The following is a 20,499-nucleotide window of genomic DNA, read 5'->3' on the forward strand; positions in this document are numbered from 1 at the left end:
GGGTTTTGTAATCAGGCATGCAGGCATGGGCGTCTACACAAATTTTTCCCCCAAATTCTCAATTTATCACTTTTCCGAGCGTCAGCAGGGGAGAATTTGCCCTACCCCCCCCCCATCAAATTAAATTAACAGCAATATGGCTTCGCACCTCTTTTTCCTTACCCCCCTCCCCTTTTCCTCCCCCCCCCCCCCCGTTTTCCAGGGAGGGAGGGGGGGGGGGAGTGCCCCCTTGCCCCCCCCCCCTCACGACGCCCATGCATGCAGGCTTCATAATGAGGATATCAAAAGAAATTCCTTAGAAATTATATCAACCCAATCACAAATTTACTTCATGCAATAAAAACAATGAGTTGACAGCTAAATCACTGATGGATCAGAAGCATTTATTGTTGGGGGATTGAAGAAAAGGGTCACCGACAGGCCAGTTGTTGCTAATTCCTTATGTGGAGGGGCGGGGCTAGATCACATTTATGGGGGGGGGGCAGTGTTTCTTCTCTTTCTTTGTATTATAAAGTGGCAACGGGCGGGGATGAATAGACTACAATTTCGTGTTGAAAACAGTCGTCTTCACTTGTTCCCTGGTGGATTAATCTTAAAGGCATTTCTAGTGGCCCCCACTTCAGTCTGCAAGACAGCTTCTTTGATTACTTCAGGACATCTTCAAATAAGTTGAAGTTGTCTTGAATGAATCGTTGTTTGATTACATTGTTTTGTTGTGGACCTGTTGTGTTTTGCTGTTGTGGGCTTAGCGACACCACGGTGACTCTTATTTGAAAACAAAAAGCCTTTTACAAATATTTTTCTAGCACCCAATGAACAAAAAAAAGAACTTTACCTATTAACACCCCCTCTTCAATTCATCCCCTTTCATGAATTAATGATACTTGTGTAGGCCCCACTACCAATAAACAACTGTACTTTAAGAACAAAACGCACTTTTTGTTTGACTTCCCTTCGATATTCCCTAAAAAATGTTTTTGTAAAATTAAATTAAGCTGTCTCCATTTTTTTTGGGCGGAGGTGGGCAGGCATGGATTCGGGGGGGGGGAGGGGTTTGGGGGTCAAAACGCCCCCCAGCTCTGTCAATTGTTTTTGTCATAGAAACTAATTAAAATTAATGCAACCCCCCCCCTCCCCCCACTGTGACACCCCCAAATAAATATACTGGTAATAATATACTGGTAAAATTCCTGGATCCGCCCCTGGTGGGGTTATTATCAGTGGACAAGTTAATTTCGCCGCACTAATCGAAAGCCCGCCCTCTATGGCTACATTTATTAAATGGAGGAATATCAAATATTAAATATTTAATACAGGAATATTATTAAAAAATAGAGGAATATAGAAGTCGCGGCACTCTAAATATTTCTAAATGGGCGTTGCGGGGAGGGGGAGTTATCGCTTGATGAAAAAAAAATTGCACCTGTAAAAATTTGCATATACGTTCCGCAAGGGCTATACCAAATTAATGAAAAAGGGGTGAGCCATCCATCAATACAAAAATAAGGGAACTCAGTTCAAAATAAAATTTCTTTTTAGCAAACTATTGAATTTGAAGACGATCTTTTCTTGGATACAAGTCTCCAATACTGTTTTATATAAAAATTGTGAGAATTAAAAAAAAATTCTTTTTAGCAAACTATTGAATTTGAAGACGATCTTTTCTGAGATAGGCCTACAGGTCTCCAATATTGTTTGATATAAAAATTGTGGGAATTGAAAAAGATGGTATGCAAACATTGTGAATTAAAATAAAAACGACTTTTCCCCAAGCTAAAAACCCTGAAACTACCCCAGCACAAAATTTGCCCGGTAGCTTTCATTGGTGAGTAAGGCGCCGCAGAAATAACTGGTTCGCACTTCCCAATGCTTCTGAAATCATTGCAATAGTACAGGGACCAGGGATTTGTTCACAAACCAATCTCACGTGGTTCGTTGCGCGTTCTTAAATTGGCGGGGCACGACGTGGAGGACTTTCGAAAAAACGTCACAACAGTGAAAGTAAGTTTGCCAATTTTTGCCTGAAAAGTTAACCATTTGGCCTTGGAAAGCTAGGTGGAAGTGATTGACCTACTGTAGATTCTTCTGAAGTTATAATTTTTTTTGCGTATGGAGAACTTTTCCACCCATATGTGCAGAAAATCAAAGCCCTGCATTCTCTGCGGTCACGCACAACGGTGCATTTACCCGGCGACCTGCACAACCCACTGCGTAGACCGGATTATAGTATACATAACTCATAAGCAGCCCGTCGATCCTCAGAACAAATGCGATGTCTGATTTGACAAGAAAAGTGCCCCTTGTTCTTCTCAACCAATCAAAACGTTTGTTACATGAATGGAAAGCTTATTGTGTTATCTTTCAGAAGCCGTGTGAGCAGAGGCGTAGCCAGTAATTTTTTCAGTGGGGGCGCTGTGGGGGGGGGGGGGGGGGGGGGCTGGGACATTTCATGGGGGGGGGGCGTCATGTAGATCAATGATAATTTTTTAGAAACTCAAAATCTCTGTGTGGGGGGGGGGGGGCGAATGGGGGGGGGGCGACAAGGTTTATTGGGGGTTGTTGCCCCTCCCCCCCCCCCCCGGGTTCACACTTGTGCGACCGGGTTCACACTTGGTGCTGTTCGAAGAAGTAAACCCGCACCCTCAAAAATCAGGGAATTGTGCCGTGACCTCCATAGGAAACCCAAAATTTCCACTGAGTTACCCGTCTTTCAATTAAAAAGTGCACATAATTATTCGCCTTTAATCATGAAGAAGTTATATTCAGGTGAAAGAGGAAAATCTTTATTTTGTGATGCGATACAAGGAAGTAAGTTTAACAAACATACTTTCCGCATATTTACGAAAGTTTGCTCAGAGCGCCCAGTCTTCCCACGTAGACAGAGCTTCACTAGTGGCGAGTGAGCAAATGCTCCATTGTTCTCCATATGGGTGTCACAGTGGGGGGGGGGGGGGTTGACTTATTTTTTAGGAATTTGTATGACAATTTTTTTTGGGGGGGGGGCAGAGCTGGCTGGGGGGGGGGTGGTTGTCCCCAAAAATCCCCCCCCCCCGATCCGCGCCTGCATTTGCAATGCATGCTGGGCATGGATAAAAACATGAATTTTATCAGACTGTCTTTTTCATTGACATTCAAATTTGGCAGTTGGAGTATATTTAGCCGGCACCGGCTTTCTTTAAGCGAACGATATTTTGCCGAATAGGCACTGAACATGCGCAGTGACATTTTTTGGGACTTAAAATAAAACATAGTACCTTCGCTTGTACCCCCACCTCCCTCCCTACAAACAGAACGCTTGTCAGGGCTGACGTCATTTGAGCTCTCATTGGATAGATTTGCGTGACCTGTGACGTACATGTAGAACGCGTCACACAAACTAACTTCCGGTGCCCATCATGCGTAGTGCGTGTTAGCTGCATGTGAAGGTTAGTCCCATAAATGTGACGGTAATACTGGACTTCCTGCTCTGGTTAATAGGGAGGTAGACCAGTACACCGTCACATTTATGGGACTAATAAACTACAAAGTCTAAATGTGAACAATAGAAACTAGACAAAGTTTTACATTGTCAGGTACATGTACCAAGTGTGGACTTTATTTACGGAGGTAGTCCGGTAAATTGGCCACATTTATGGGGCCAGACATTTGAACAGCTATGAGGGATGACACCTTCTTGAATGTGGATAAACAAAGCGGAAAGACTTCCACACCCCACCTGGACATCACTTGACGTCCTGTGCACAAACCCTTTGAGACTGGTCTGAAAAAAGTCTGGTTTTTTTCATTAAATACTTTAATATTTTCCCTGCAAAATTTGACGTTTTAGGGCATGTTTAATTGGAAAAATTAATGATGTCCATGCATGTATAATGGAATTCTTTCCTTTTAGTAAAAAAGAAGATGGAACTTTTGTTTCCACCCTAGTTGCAGCATACACATATGTTGTTGTTGTTGATGTGGTGTAATGGCACGTTCGGCAAACTAGTGCCCTTTGTGCCATAAGCAATACTTCTGCGTTACAGAACAGTAGGCTAATCAGCAAAAAAAGGCGTACGACATGATAAACAGAGACACTTCGTGAGAGCTGCGAGAGACAAAAGGAAAGAAATGCCAAAAAAACAACCAAGCAGTGACAGTTCGGTAAAGCATGGAGGCAGGAGTGGGGGGAGCGCCAATGATCCGCCGAACATGCAGTGTCGCTGGTGCCCTGCAAGGCCGGACCGTTCACCATGCAATTTAAGGGCCCGGGCCCCGCCGGGTTCGTCGCAGGTCCGCAACGCCTTCAGGTGATGAGGGCAACACTGTGTCCAGCCAACCATCGACGCTCCCCTCTCCCGCACATGCGCAAAATCTACAATATCAAGGAGGCGTGACTAAGCAGAGTAGAACAGAGTTGTAATGGAGGCGTGGCAAAACAATTAGATGTTAATGTTGCATTTGTGGATATATCGTAGAATTTCGTCACAGTTGTGTTTCTGACCTAGAAGTTGTTTGAGTGTCATTTGAGCATCAGAGTATCCAAGTGCCTGTCTTTGGACTTTGTAATTTGTGCACTTAACCATGAAGTGTTCGACGTCATCCGTGCATCCACATGTAACGCAGAGTTTGTCGGGGTGTTGACCAATGTTATGCAGGAAGGTATTAAGTCCTTTGCAAGTTCCCAGCCGAAGTCTGTGAAGGGGGATTTCTTGTTGGCATCTTTTACCCCAATTTGTGAAGGTGAAAGATGGTTTAAGTTTGAAATGTTTAGTCGGATCGAGGTTTGGAATAATTTTCATCCATTGGTCAATAATGTCATTTTTAAGGCATCGCTTGATTTCGGTATCAGAAAATGGGATATTGTGATCGACATTTGGCTTTTTTGTGCCAGATTTAGCAACTTTGTCAACTTTTTCGTTACCAGGAATTCCACAATGACCAGGGACCCATTCGAAGACAACAATGTTGCCTTGGTGCTGTATATTTATGAGGGTATGGCGAATGTCACAGATAATTTTATTCTGAGGAATGGGGTTCGAGATGGCTTGAATTGCACTGAGACAGTCACTGAGCACACATGCATGAATGGGTTTGACATCTTCGATCCATTCTAGAGCTAGAAGGATAGCAAAAAGTTCAGCTGTGAATATGGAGATGCCATTGTTAAGTCTGATGCTTTTGGAATACTTGAGTTGAGGAATATAAAGGCCACATCCAACAGTATTGAAATCGGGGTTAAAGGAACCATCAGTATAGATTTGGAGTGAATTGTTCCAGACAGTGTTAATAATTTCTTTGCTAATACTGCCTCTGATGTTGATATCATTTATATTCGAGACCTGGGAGACAATTTCTGTAGATATACTAGGTTTATAATAATGCCAATATGGGAAAGGGTTGATTAAAGGAAACGTTTCAATAGGGTATTGAGTAATTCTAGCTTCAAAAGGGGTTTTATGAGCAGTTAGTCTCCATTTCTCTGTGAAGTAGTTTTTCTGCCAATTGTCCTGTTGGAGATGGTGGTTAGGATGTTTTTTATGGGCATTTATTTTGATATTGTGCAGATTACTTAGGAATTGGCGACGAAGATTCAGTGGGGGGTCGCCACATTCAGGTTGAAGTTTATATAACGGTGAACCTTGGAGGGCTCCAGTGCAGATTTTTAGTGACTGGTATTGGATACTGTCCAACTTCTGTTTGATAGTGGCTGAAGCTGAATCAAAAGCTTCGCAGCCATATTCAAGGATCGGTTTAATAAGGGCATTATATAACTGGAAGAGTGTCTTACAGTCAGCTCCCCATTTAGTTCCGCTAATGCAACGCAAAAGGTTAAGTTTTCTCTTACATTTATTGACAATATTGTTAATGTGGTGCTTCCAGGTTAACTTGCTGTCAAAGGTGACACCCAGGAATTTAGCTGATTGGAGGATTTGGATATTATGGTCTTGAAGGAGGAGAGAAATATTAGATTTCTGTTTGTTTGTGAAGAGGATCGCTATCGTTTTGGGTTGAGAGAGCTTGAATCCCCATTTTCCGCACCATGAAAGGATATTGTTGAGACTTTTTTGGATTTTCTTTTGAATGAATGGGATGTTTCTGTTTGACTTCCAGATCGCTATATCGTCGGCATATTGGGACATGTGAACATCTGGTATGTGGTGGGAAAGATCGTTAACTGCAATATTGAACAAAAGGGGGCTGATGACACTGCCTTGAGGGACGCCATTTTCTTGAATTCTTTCTGAGGAGAGGGTGTCATTAGTTTTTACTTGAATTTTCCTGTCGCTGAGGAAGTTGTTGATCCAGCAGACAACGCGACCATATACGCCCATGGCTTGAAGTTTGATGATGACCCCTTTGCGCCATAGCATATCATAGGCCTTTTCGACGTCTAGGAAAACCGCAAGGGTGCTTTCTTTGTTCGCCCGGGCTTTATTGATCGATGACTCCAGATTGATAATATGATCTTTGGTGCTGCGGCCTTTCCTAAATCCACTTTGATGTTGGCTGAAAAGTTCATGCGTTTCAATGTACCAGAGAAGACGGCAATTTATCATTCGTTCCATCAGTTTACAGAAGGTGGAGGTGAGGGCTATAGGTCGGTAGGATGAAGGGTTGTCAGGATCTTTCCCTGGTTTGAGAATTGGGATGAGAATAGTTTCTTTCCATTGCACGGGACATTGGGAAGTGTGCCAAATCATATTGAATATAATAAGCAGGTATTCACGAACTTTGATGGATAGATGTTTAATGACCATATTACTAATTCCGTCTTTACCAGGGGTGGTGCACTTAGAAGCATCGATGGCATGGTTTACCTCATCAATGTTAAAAGGCTCATTAATAACACTATCATTGCTGTAATTAAGTTGGATGTTATTTTCAGCATCTTGTTTAGTCTTGATGAAGGAGGGATTGTAATTACTAGTACTACTTATTTTGGCGAAGTTGTCGACAAGTGCCTCTGCCTTATCTTCATCTGTGACAGCATCGATACCATTGTAGTGGATGACTGGAATGTTAGTTTTCTTCTTGGTTGAGTCGATCTGTTTTACCTTGTTCCAGATGAGTTTAGTATTAGTTTTTGTTGTAAGGTCGCTGCAAAATTTCTCCCAGTCGTTCCTTTTAGCAGTCTTGATGGTTTTCTTAGCGATTGCACAAGCCCGTTTGTAGGTTATTAGGTCAGACGGGAGCCTGGTTTTCCTTACTTTTTTCAAAGCCTCCTTTTTCTCCTCAATGGCTCTTTTACAGTCTTCGTTCCACCAAGAAGTAGGCGATTTATGATGGTTAGGGTCTGTTTTTGGGATAGAATTGGTCATGGCAAGGTCAAGATCATGTATGAAATTGTTATAAACATCATCTATTTTTGCTGATTCATCCGGTTTATTTATGAGTCGATTGCATTCATCTTCGAATTTCCCCCAGTCAGCTTTTTTCAGTGACCATCTTGGTAGTTTATTGGAAGGACTTTTGTAAATGCGATGATTGATTTCGATGAGAATTGGGCAATGGTCGCTTCCCCAGGTGTCATCAAGTACTGACCAGTCACATTTGGCGGCTATGCAAGGAGAAGCTAGAGTAATATCAATGCAGGAGAGAGAGCAGTGAGATGAGTTAATCCTAGTTCCTTCTCCGGTGTTAAGGCAAACCATGTTGTTACTGGATATAACGTCGTCAAGAACTTGCCCATTGTGGTCAAGTTTAGAGCTGCCCCAAAGTGGGTTGTGACCATTGAGATCTCCGCAGATGATATAGGGCTTGTCAATTTTTCCTATGATCTGGTTAAGAGAGTCAAATTCTAATTGGGTACAAGGATTATAAATATTAATGATGTTGATTTTATTCTTGCAGTCATCATAGATTTCACCAATCTGAAATTCTACAGGAGTGTTAGATCCAGATTTGTACTTAAACCCAATGCCATATTTTACAAGAAATGCACATCCTCCACCACTTTTTTTGGTGGTGTTTTTCCTATCACATCGGTAGACATCATATCCAGGCATTTTGAAATTTTTGTCATCTTTCAACCATGTTTCTTGTATACAAATGATGTCAGGTTTAGTGGACCAGGAATTTATAGCCGCTTTAAGTTCTTTATGATGTGCTGTGAGAGATTGTGCATTCCATTGTAAAATAAGAAGGCTAGTCATAATAGTGGAGATATTCATGATGTCGTATTTTGTTTGCCGTTTGGGATTTGATTTCCAATTTGTTGGTTAGTTGGTTGAGAGTCGGTTTTCTTCTGCTGTGTTTTCTGAGTATCAGTTTTCCTTGTGCCGGTTGGTGACTGCGATGTTGTTTTGCTCCGTCTACCGCGTTTTTCTTTGGCTTTTTTTGGTTCTTTAGGGAGACGGAGGTGTTCGATTAGAGACTTTGTTGCATCTATTCTCTCGTCTTTGTTCTTGATGGAGTCCCAGATTTGCATCACTCCAGTGAGTAGTTCTAGGATGTTTTGTTCACTGCAAATGCACTGATGCGTAGGCTCCGTTTGTGTGGCTGTCGTTTGTTCGGTTTGGGTAGTCGCATCTGCCTTTTGTGGTTCGGTGGATGATCTAACTTGGGGTTGGCTAGGTCTTTTGTCCTTAGTCGTAACATTTGTTCTGGGCCTGGGGTTTGGGTTAGATTTGTTCTCAACTATTGTTGCTGCCGGTTGCGTAACTTGTGTTTTAGGTGCAGGTTGACTGGGTACGTCACGGCTGAATGAGATGTCTGTTTTTATGGCTTTTGCTGCATCAGAGTAAGATATATTGTACGATACCCTGATGTTTTGTATGCGTCTTTCTTGCTTGATAGTATTGCATCCTGCATATGCTGATGAATGTTGTTCACCACATCTGCAGCACTTAACCTGATCCTTTTGTTTACATTGATCATATGAATGGGATCCCCCGCATCTAACACATCTGGTTGAACTGCGGCAGTTGCTGGCAACATGCCCAAGTCGCTGACAATTGAAGCAACGTACTACTGGTGGGACATAGGGTTTTACTCGGAAAATTTCGTATCCCAGTTGGAAGGTTTCGGGTAGGGTGGGTGTATTGAAAGTTAGACAGACAGAAAGACTTTTTTCCAATTTGCCATCTTTTCTGCGCATCAGGCGCTTAACATCCAGAACTCCTTCATCCTTATATGTCTCTAGGATTTCTTTATCTTCAATCTCAATGGGGATTCCTGTAATAACTCCTTTACTTTGAGTTTCTGATTTCGCAAATTCTGTAGTTATTGCCCATTTGTCAAGTTGCGACATGGCTTTGAGTTTTTTGGCCAGAGCTGGGGTATGACACCTAACCGTAATTCCGCCTTGGCTGTTTTTGGTGACACTTTTTACAAGATTACTACCTAGGTTGTTCAGGGCTTTAGCTATTTTTATTGGGTTAACTTTAGCAAGTTTAACATCTGGGGAATTTATGATGACAAGTGTCGGTTGGCTCTTGGTGTTTTGACTCTTTGAGAATCGCCGTTTAGGTTGGGGATTTTGTGAAGTATCGCTGTCTGAGTCAGAGTATACATCGCTGTATGTTATGTGCCGTTTGCGGCTCTTAGTCTGGAATTGAGAGCTATCTTGTGCCTGACTTATTAATCTGTCAAGTGTTGATCTAGGTGGGTCATCATACTGGGGGGATGGGTTAGACATGTTAGATTGTGACATTTGATCCCATGAAGTTTCAGACTCCATGTCATCCTCCATTGTTAGTGGAAATCCAGGCCTAGGTTGGCCCAGAAATCTGGAAAACCTGAATTACAGCCTCCTGATATTGAGATTTTGCTTACCAAAAGAACGATGCCAGCAAGATCTTGTACTCAGAATCGAAGATCGAAGCAAAAAAACAGTCACTGTTTTTTCAGAGATTCAAAAACTTTTCGCGCGCTCACGAGCATCCAGAAAACACGTCCGATCACCGCGAAACCATACATCCGATCTCATACACATATGATCAGTACAAAACAACTTAAACCATGCAAGGGCGGATCCGGGGGGGGGGGGGGGGCAAAGGGGGCCATGGGCCCCCCCCCCCAAACGAAACCATTTTTTAAATTGTTTTTATGTGACACCGCAATAAAGGCAGGCAATGAGTACACCACCATCTTTTCACCCAAAAAAATTGGTTAAAGTGGTCAGAAATTGCCTCAGATCGCACCACAGAGCATCTAGAATCCAAATTTTTTTTCGGGGCCCTTAAGGGGGCCCCGAACCCCACGCCGTAATTTTTTGGACCCACTTTTTTGGGGGGACCTAAAAAGTTTTTGGCCCCCCAAACAATTGTGTTCAGGATCCGCCCTTGAAACCATGGTGCCATTAACCCTAAAGGGGCCGGGGGGGGGGGGGGGGGGGCAAAATCCACCCCCCCCCTCAACATTTTCCGCGATAGCCTCTAAAAAAATTTTTTCGCGACCTGAGCTGTTATGACTTTTTAGCCTCGAGCTTTGCGCATCTTTTGATACCAAAAACATAAAAATCGGACCACGGGTTGGCACGTAGCGAAAAATTTTCCGGCGCTACGCGCCGTGAAAACTGAATTTTCCCATATACGTCGTGTACGCCGAGCAGAATTGTCATTCATACATATGAATAATTAATTAGCCATAATTCCAAAACCCTTTGACCTATACTCATGAAATTTCTTGGGCAAAATTTTCGTCACTCGATGGCCGAGATCTTAGGGGGGGGCGGAGCCCCCCCCCCCCCCCCCCCCCCCGGCTGAGAGATGGTCAAAATAACCCGGCCCCTTTAGGGTTAAACAATCAACAGTTTGCATCTACTTCACAAAAAAAACTTGTCTTTGATTTTGTTGGTACCCCGCTATGATTTTGCATGCCTGTGGTGAACTTTCGATCGTCATGTGATGTGCGCACATGCAGTTGTATGAAGGACACTAGCCCCATAAATGTGGCCTATTTACTGGACTGCCTCCGTAAACATAGGCCACACATCCACATGTACAAAAAACATGTCGACTTTGCCAAATTTTGATTTCACATTTAGGCTTACTTTTTACATTTTTTTTGCTTTAGAAGCATTCTCACCCTCTATATAGGCTAATCAGAAAGTGCTGCCTTTTTCAGATGTCCATTTTTTGTGAAATTTCCAGATACACGTTTGCGTATCAAAATTTCAACATGAAATTTAACAAAAATTAAACATTTGAAAAAGGCAGCACTTTCTGATTAGCCTATATAGAGGGTGAGAATGCTTCTAAAGCAAAAAAAATCTACAAAGTAAGCCTAAATGTGAAAATCAAAATTTGGCAAAGTCGACACGTTTTTTGTACACGTGGATGTGTGGCCTATGTTTACAGAGGCAGTCCAGTAAATAGGCCACATTTATGGGGCTAGAAGGACACTTACTATTAGGTCAGGGAGCCAGACGATGCTGTAACGATTGCCGCAACAGTAGCCCCTGCATTATTTTTAACATTTTGGACATGATCTGGCGATAGTACTTACAAGGCGTTCCAAATGATTAAAAACCCAACCATTTGCCAACAAAAACATCAGATTTTATCCTCAAAATGACCACAGAATTACTACATCACCCCACCTGAGATACAATTACAGATTTATGATTTGAAGATCGAGATACTAAGCTTTACTTACAATCTGGATGAAAAGTGAAATTTACCATTTATCAGCAAGGGCTCCATTGCGAATATCGTGCAGACGCCATTTTCAAAATTGTCCTCCTGTCTTTTCCAATTTTAGTATGGTGACAGGCGTCCAACATGACCTGATGAAGCAGGCACAGTGCTTTTGGTCAATGCTGGATGAACTTGCAGAGACCGATGAAGATGCATACAGGAAGTTCATGGCCACAAACCTCCAAAGAGGACAGCAAGAATTGACACCGGCCAAGCCATGGATGTCTGCCAAGACCCGTATCATGGTAGGTTCGCAATAGGCTGAAAATATGTGTGTGTTTCCAGTAACATCCTAACAATTATCCAGGTTGGTAGGTGAACAATTTTTGTTTTTATCTTCTTTTTTTTATGTATGTGTGTCAGTCTGTTATACTGTTACCTTGTTTATTCTAGGGTACATTGGGAAAGATTTCCATATATGAAGTTTACTAATTTTCCTCTGTATTGACTATTAACAAGCCCCCAGATAGTAATTTCATGTCATCAAAGTCAATTTGAGCAGTGAGAAAATACAAGCATTTTCTTAGAAAACACTTAGAATTTTTCAGTCCAATCTCATTGGGTTTGTACACAGGGTGTTGAGTGAACTTCGTATATGGAAATCTTTCCATACATTGTACACTAACCACAGACACACAATCAAGGTATCATTGGAAAGAGGACACATTGGCGTTTCACATCATCTTTAACTTATTTCAAAATATTTATTAGATTTTGCATAATTTACATTTGGGTTTCCTTGTTTTGATACACCCTGTATTGAGCAGAGCAACACAAACAGCATTCAAGTTTCAACTACCAATTCTGAGACAATGGGAGTTTGTCCCATCCAATCATGCATACTGTGGTGACTAGCAAGCTCAGACTCTCAGGCCGTTGGATTGATTTGGTTAGACTTACATGTAGCAGGCGTGGCACATTGACAAGCACCTGTTGTGTGTTGTTTAATTGAGCAGTTGAGCAGGGTGTTAGCCAAACAGGGCTCGATTTACCAAAAAAAAGTGGCATGCACTGGTGCAATTTTGTAGACCAAAAAACCTACATGCACCAAGAAAAACCCACATGCACCATAATTAACTTACACCCGTCTGCTTCTCTGAAGGCATTCTTCCTCTTTGATTTATCGAACTTTCTACAGACAGTACACCCGTGAACGTGGCGTTGTATACAACGCCACGCTGTTGTGGCATTTCGAACATGGCGAAATTGATCCGCCATACATAATTTCGTACATATGTTGAGTACTCACATAGAAAGCTAAATTTGCCTTCCCGCGTGTTCAGTATGTGTCATTTCGACGAAATTTGCCGTCGATGAAGACCCATACGAACGTGTAGAAATTAGATTTTAACCTGACAAGTGACACAAGTACCCAGGGTCATTTGCGTGCAAAATTATCGCAGCCCTTCGAGCTACCCGTCTGCTTCATGTGGCGCATATGATAGGCGACGTCCGATTGGTCAATAACGAGACCACGTGATAAACGCAGTTAATAATTTGGAATCACACTTATGATCCGGACATAAGGAATGCCCGGAGCGTCAGTGCGATACCAAATTATCCGCAGCATGTATCACGTGGTATTAAAATCACGCATGATCGGAGGAGGTTGCAGGACGTCGGGATCTCCAAATTTTACCGCGTACCTGAATCTGCTGCGAGGAATAATTTATGGATATATAAAAGAAATAACACGTTTGTACACTATCTGGTCAAGTATTCAACAAACTTTATTCTTATTATCACTCATTTGTAAATAGTAAATATATGAATGAAATGAGTATTTTGGTGGCTAAAAAAGTATATGCACGTCGTGCATGCTCAGTAAAAAGCTATGTGCACAAGCAAAAATCTACATGCACTGGTGCATGCGTGCACCCGGGTAAATCGAGCCCTGTAGCCAAAGCACTGGAACTGGTCATAAGGTTAAGGTGTTACCCCAAGAACTTACTAATATCCCATGTCTGGTTTTGCCGTACTGAATAATCCAGTACTGTACAGCCAAGCCACTACTTCAATAGACCTCATGCTGAGCGGCCATCTTTAGAGGACAATGCAAATATACTGCTTGGATATGCATGCCAACTAGACCTCTTTATGTGGCCAATCTACATGTTCACCATTGAACAACATCTGTAGACCTCTGTAGGTTTTGTTTTGTAAAATGTATCTTTTTTTGTATAGGAAGAATTGACTCGTCTAGTCCCAGACAATACGAGTTACGTCTGCCACTACCAGAGATAATACAAGAAGACGATTCCACAGCCAAAGTCAACAGACAAACATCATCACTCACTGTTGCCATGCCAACCAGGATGGTAAGTTAATAAGTTATATCTGAATGCTGCAGATGAAGTTGCGTATGCATTTGTAGCCAGCCTTGGGCAACTTGGATCAAGGACCAATAGTTAACTAGTGGTTGGTTTGTGCCGTACCTAGTGCATTCGCAGTGCAGATAACGTAGGGAACGTATCAACGACTCTAGTTGAACTAAGTCATGTCAAGGACCATGAGAAAATGGCGGTCGCACAATTTTTCAACATTTGACGTTTCTGTTAATATGTACACAAATAGTAGTAATTGTGTACTTAATACAAATTGCAGTTATACAATGGCGACAAAAGTGACAGAATCGTAAAGTTACACGGAAAAACTATGACATGAAAATGAAATTATCAGCTCTCACAGTTTTCATTTTTCCGCCATTTTTGTTGATAGTAGGTCCCCTCTGCACTATGCTATGAAAATTGCTATTGATAACCAGTAATATCATGGCACGACCAGCCGCAGTAGGTTGGTCCTGAATAGTGGACTAGACTAGTCGTCCACTAGTGCGTTTGACCAGAGTTAGTCGAACTATGGTTAACTACATGTATGGTCAAACTTGCCTCTTGCAGAGAATATTTTTCTGATTTTAATCAGAAAACCGACTTTTGGAATTTTCCAACAAAATCTCCAATTTGTTAACAACTTGTGCCCCACAAAATTTTATTTGTTTTACGATTTTTCCACAATATGTGACTTTATTTAAATTATAATTTCAAAGAAAAGTCGACGAAAAAGTCAATGACAATGGCACATAAAAATTATCGCGAGCGTAGTTTTACTCTCTTTCACCAGTCGTAAATGGAGTGTTACTACGGTAGAAACACCCAGGTCAACACTGATTGGAACCCTTTCCCGGCTGGATTAAAGGTGAAATATCGACGTTTGACATGGAAAAATCACTGCGTCAGTGGATTACACTAAGTGTGGAGCATGCTTGCACAATGTAATATGCAACGGTACCACCGTACATGACCGGCCGGGTACGGATAGCTGGTCCCGCACATTTTTTTTCCCCAAATGACATCCACATGGGGTGCACGCTATGGCGTTTTTGGACTTTACTTCTCTAAAAACTTGATAAGAAAATATAAAATCAGAAAAAAAGAAATGAACTCGAACAAATTGAAATTCTGACTTTATTTCCCTTTTTGAAAAAAATCCTCCAAAGATTGGAAAAGAACAAAATTCTGGTACAAAATGGTGACTCGAACCTACAACTTTGCGGTCCAAAATCACGGCCCTACCAACTGAGCTGTTGCACTGCTCGACAAATCCTGGGAAAAAAAATTAATATATATATACATGTACCTGCGTACGTATCATTAAAGTATCGTAGAGGGTGCTAAACAATCATGTAATATGGATACATACATGTAGTTTGGGAAAAGAAAATTCACGGCCAGGCCACATGAATGATCCGATGGATAAAATTCATGTTGTTCGATTTACGGAGGTTGCAGATTTAGTTGTACAAAAATGCAATGCTTTAATCCTATAGGGCCGGGGGGGGGGGGGTTGGACCTCTGTAAATTAGGATTTTAGCTGAGATACGTGCGGATGCACACCCGACTGTCCAACAGATTGACCTTGTCCACTTGTACAAGACATGCTCCAGCAGGAACGGCCAGGGACCCAGTACTAGCAGAGCTGCAAAGAGTCATCTACTCTGGTTGGCCAGACTCTATCAAAGATCTCCCTCGTGATCTACGAGTACGACCCTACTGGTCCTACAGGGAAGAACTTGGACTCTCATGCATTGCCATCTAAAAGGGCGACAAGTCCTGATACCAGAATCCAAGTGCAATGTACATTCTCAACGACCTTCACACTGGACATGACCAGTTAGACATTGAGAAAACATGACATTTGGCATGTGACTCTGTCTTCTGGACAAAAATAAACGACCAAGTAAGCCGTGTGGTGTCCTCATGTCACACTTGTCAGGAAGACCAGCTTGGCCAACGCAAAGATCCATTTCAGCCTCATGAGATCCCAACTTCACCATGGTAGAACTAGGAAACCGACATCTTCATGCCACTGATTGAGCCTCAGGAGATCCCAACCTCACAATGGGTAAAACTGGGAACCCACCTCTTCATGCCACTTGATTAAACCTCATGAGATCCCAACCTCACCATGGGTAAAACTGGGAACCGACCTCTTCATGCCACTTGATTGAACCTCATGAGATCCCAACCTCACTATGAGTAAAACTGGGAACCGACATCTTCATGCCACTTGATTGAACCACATGAGATCCCAACCTCACTATGGGTAAAACTGGGAACCGACCTCTTCATGCCACTTGATTGAGCCTCATGAAATCCCAGCCTCACCATGGGTAAAACTTGGAACCGACCTCTTCATGCCACTTGATTGAGCCACATGAGATCCCAACCTCACCATGGGTAAAACTGGGAACCGACCTCTTCATGCCACTTGATTGAGCCTCATGAAATCCCAGCCTCACCATGGGTAAAACTGGGAACCGACCTCTTCATGCTCGGAAACAAACCATCGGGCCATGTCTTGCACTTTTCTGAGGTGACTGATATCTTTAATTTGGTCTTTACGCATCCAAGAAAAAGATCAGATGACTTCCTAGTACCATTGCAAGCCAATGCTTTTAGAGATCAGTAATTCTTGAACTTCAGAGATTGCGACATTATACCAAGGCCATTGTGATGAGCACCCCCCTTTAGTTTTTGTCAAGTTGTTAGAATCAAGAGAGTTTTTTTTCATCAAAAACAACTTCTTTATCTGAAACTGACTTCTCTTAAATCTAACGATAATATATTTTGAAATTTGAAAAGTATATTTCATTGGAAAATGCGATTTTAAAATGCATATATTTCAGTTCATGACATTCCCAAAATTTCCCACAAAAAATCAAACCGTCCTTTGTCCGCGAATCCTTTGTTGCCTTTAAATGTCGCTTAATAGTTTGGTAAGTTCAATAAAACTTGTGTAACTACACAATCGCAAAAAGACTGCTCACAATACCATTATAATCTGCCTTGCAGTGAAAAATATTTGGCCTATTATCTGTTCAATGTTGTTTCTCCCAACAATTTAAGAGAAAACTAACAGCATGCAGCTTTCATCTTGCTTCAGATCGCTAATGTCCCACTTTTGGTTGCCAGTATTGTGTCCTTGCACCTACATGTATGGTTAGCGGATAGGCTGTGAGTGATATGCATGCTATACACACGGTGGTATTTTGACTGTAAATGGATTAGGAACCTATCCCACGGCTGCCGTGGAAATGCTTCACCTTATTTCTTTACGGAAACCTAACAAAAATAAAGTGTTTAAGTTGTAGTTTTGAGGCTTCATGCGGCTAGGCTTATGCGTTTTTTTGAAGAGTGTCCAGGAATAATTTGAAGTGTTTTGTTTGTTTACTTTCGTCTGGCTGGTTCAAAGTAGGATTTGTAGGTATTTTTTGGTTATTATATTTGTTTATTTTGGTTGTCATATAAGGGGCTAATATTTGTTTTTTTAGATTACAGACTACAGACAACAGCGGCCTATAAAGAAATTTAGGGTGATTGATAATATGCAGACGGTTCAAATGTCATTGCTTGGCATACTATGAGGTCTTGGATCTTGGATAGGTTGGCTTGCTTTTAAGAGTGCTCATGGATAATTTGAAGTGTTTTGTTATTTTAGTTTCGTCTTTTAGTTTCGTTTTGTTTGGTTATTTTGTATGTTTATTTTGGGTTTCCTAGGGGCTGATATCAGTTCATATAGATTACAGACTACAGACAAGGGCGGCCTATAAAGAGATGCAGGATGATGGATGATGCAGACGGTTCAAATGTCATTGCTGAGTGGTTTTTGGCACGCTATGGGATCTTGGATCTTTGATATGTTTTAATACCTCCAATACTCCTTAAAGAAGTCATAGCTGTTTAAGCTCGATGTGCTGGCCTTGCACTGAGTACATGTCTTCAATTGAGACTTCTAGTTTCAACCCAACTGGACAAGCTTAGTCTTGATGCAATATCTTGTACACAATGTACGTGGTACAGGTATTGGTATAACAATTGGATTGGTTCAGGTGTTAGATATCAAATAGAAGGCAGTTTATTTCTTACAACTCTTACAATCCCCTGAGCAGCTAATGACAGTGTTCTTCTTGGTCACCCGTTGTCCATTTAATGAAGCATGCTGTTGTTTTTACAATGGTCTCAGTAGGGATTCGTAATGTTCTGAATTACTGTGTGATGATATCTTAGGGTATATTTTAATTGTTGTTGTTAATTTTTTTTCCTGTTCAGCTTTTGAACTTTGTCAAGTTAACTTTTCCTATTCAACGACTGCTGTGATGGTTTCTGGATTGAAAGTCAAATTCTTTGTTTATAGGCATACCCCTGACGCAGGACTCATCGTATTTTGACTGTAAATGGATTAGGTACCAATCCCATGGCTGCCCTGGAAATGCTGCACCTTATTTCTTTATGAAATCTAGCAAACATAAAGTGTTTAAGTTGTATAGTTTTGAGGCTTCATGCAGCTAGGCTAGTGCCTTTTTTGGAAGAGTGTCCAGGGATAATTTGAAGTGTTTTGTTTGTTTACTTTCGTCTGGCTGGTTCAAAGTGTGATTTGTAGGGATTTGTTTGTTATGTGTGTTTATTTTGGGTTTCCTAGGGGCTGATATCAGTTCATATTAGATTACAGACTACAGACAACGGCGGCCTGTAAAGAGATGCAGGATGATTGATGATGCAGACGGTTCAAATGTCATTGCTGAGTGGTTTTTTGGCACGCTATGGGGTCTTGGATCTTGGATACGTTAACCCCCAAATACTCTGTGACAAAGTTATAGCTGTTTTAACTCGATGTGTTGGCCTTGCACTGAGTACGTATACTGTCCTCAATTGAGACTTTCAGGTCCAACTCAACTTGACAAGCCTAGTCAAGATGCAATAACTTGCCTGTAGTACAGGTATCCATGGACTGGTTCAAATAGAAAGCAGTTATTAGTTCTTGCAACCCCCTGAGCAGCTAATGACAGTGTACATGTGGAGCCTGTTATGTCTTTTTGTTACATTGAAACAGCAAAGTGACTTTAGTAAAAAAATAGACCCCCAGAGATAAAATCCCCTTGAATGAAACTATAACAAGTGTAATGTTGACATGCAATCACGTAATCATATCCTATCACTATCCTTTTTTAGACAGCTTTACAGGGTCCCAGCTTTTTAAACGTACGTTCCTTCCAATTGGGATACAACTGTGACCTGCCAATGGAACCATGTCACATGACACAGTCCCTGGGAATCAAGCTTATGTGTCGTGCACCAAGAGTGTTCTTGGTGTCACCTAACATCCAACATCCCTGGGAATGAGCCTACGTGCCGTTTAAACTGATGGGTTGCTTTTGTCATGCAACTGGTGAACCTTGCAATATCCCTGGGAATGAGCTCATGTGCCGTTTAAATTGATGGATTGCTGGTGTCATGTGACTGGTGAACTTTGCAATATCCCTGGAAATGAGCTCACGTGCAGTTTATGTGCTCTATAGATGAGGGAATGCGCCGTCCAATTGGAGACCTGGGCCCCTGGGTATCACGCAACTGGTTGATGTTAAGATTCTTTAATTAACAATGACCTAGAAATATCCGTCAGTTTCATTGGTGGATATCGAGTGGGTGTGTGCACAAAGAGATCACGTGCAAAGAGATAATATGCAAATGTCGATACCAAAGCCGTCATATATAAGATTTTGCATGCGAGGGTTTCATCAGATTGACGATGTGGCATTCAGCCTTTGCATGCCTTCATTTTATGAAGTCTGCTCGCAAACATTGAGTTGTACTCAATGGACTGGAGTTTTTGCATCCTTTAGAGTGTACAAGTGCATGTACATGTACATACCAGTAGTGTAATGTACCAGTAGCCCTCCATTGTGCCCAAAAAGGTAAGAGTTTTAAGCTGCTTTATCCGATGAGAAATTCAAGTATTGTGGAACTTTTCACGATTCTGAACTTGTATTTGAAACGTCTTCTTCACAGTTTGGCATCAGGGTGACTGTAGCCATTCACGTACATGTACTCGCGTAACTGCTAGAGAGACTTTGCAATTTGTGGTACCCTATTGTTCCCCCTCAAAAGCAAAGCTGGAATCTGTACGGGCAGCAAGAATGTAACCCTTTATGGCAGAGCAAGATACTTGAATTTGTGATTGAAGAGAAATTAAAATGTCGTGGTTCATTAGTTACATTTACACAATTCTGAACTTGTATTTGAAACGTCATCTTCACAGTTTGGTATCAGGGTGACCGTAGACATTCACGTACTCGCGTAATTGCCAGAGATGGCAGCAAGAATATTTTACCCTTATAAATGCATTACGGCAGAGTAAGAGAGCAATGGTTTTGTATCACTAGGATAGGCATGAGTAAACCTATTGTGCTTTCATAAGGGAATAAATAGGTACTTGGCTGGTTTTCAACACTATGTTGAAGACCGGTTTGGAGTGTGGACAAAAATTGAAGTATACAAGAATACATTGTTTGGATATAAGTATTACTTTTCGAAGTATTCTTTAT

General features: G+C 41.7%; 1 protein-coding gene across 2 annotated transcripts in view; it reads left to right on the plus strand.

Moving 5' to 3' along the window:
- Positions 1-1,885: 1,885 nt before the first annotated feature.
- Positions 1,886-20,499, plus strand: part of LOC119733211 — a 50,269-nt gene continuing 31,655 nt past the window's right edge. For both annotated transcript variants that reach the window (XM_038206797.1, XM_038206798.1), the window contains exons 1-3: positions 1,886-2,001; positions 11,683-11,863; positions 13,803-13,936. The gene's annotated coding sequence lies outside the window, so the exon portion shown is untranslated. The remainder of the gene's footprint in view (positions 2,002-11,682; positions 11,864-13,802; positions 13,937-20,499) is intronic.

The sequence above is a fragment of the Patiria miniata genome, unplaced genomic scaffold (assembly GCF_015706575.1).
Source record: "Patiria miniata isolate m_02_andy unplaced genomic scaffold, ASM1570657v1 HiC_scaffold_25, whole genome shotgun sequence".
Classification (NCBI taxonomy): Eukaryota; Metazoa; Echinodermata; class Asteroidea; order Valvatida; family Asterinidae; genus Patiria; species Patiria miniata.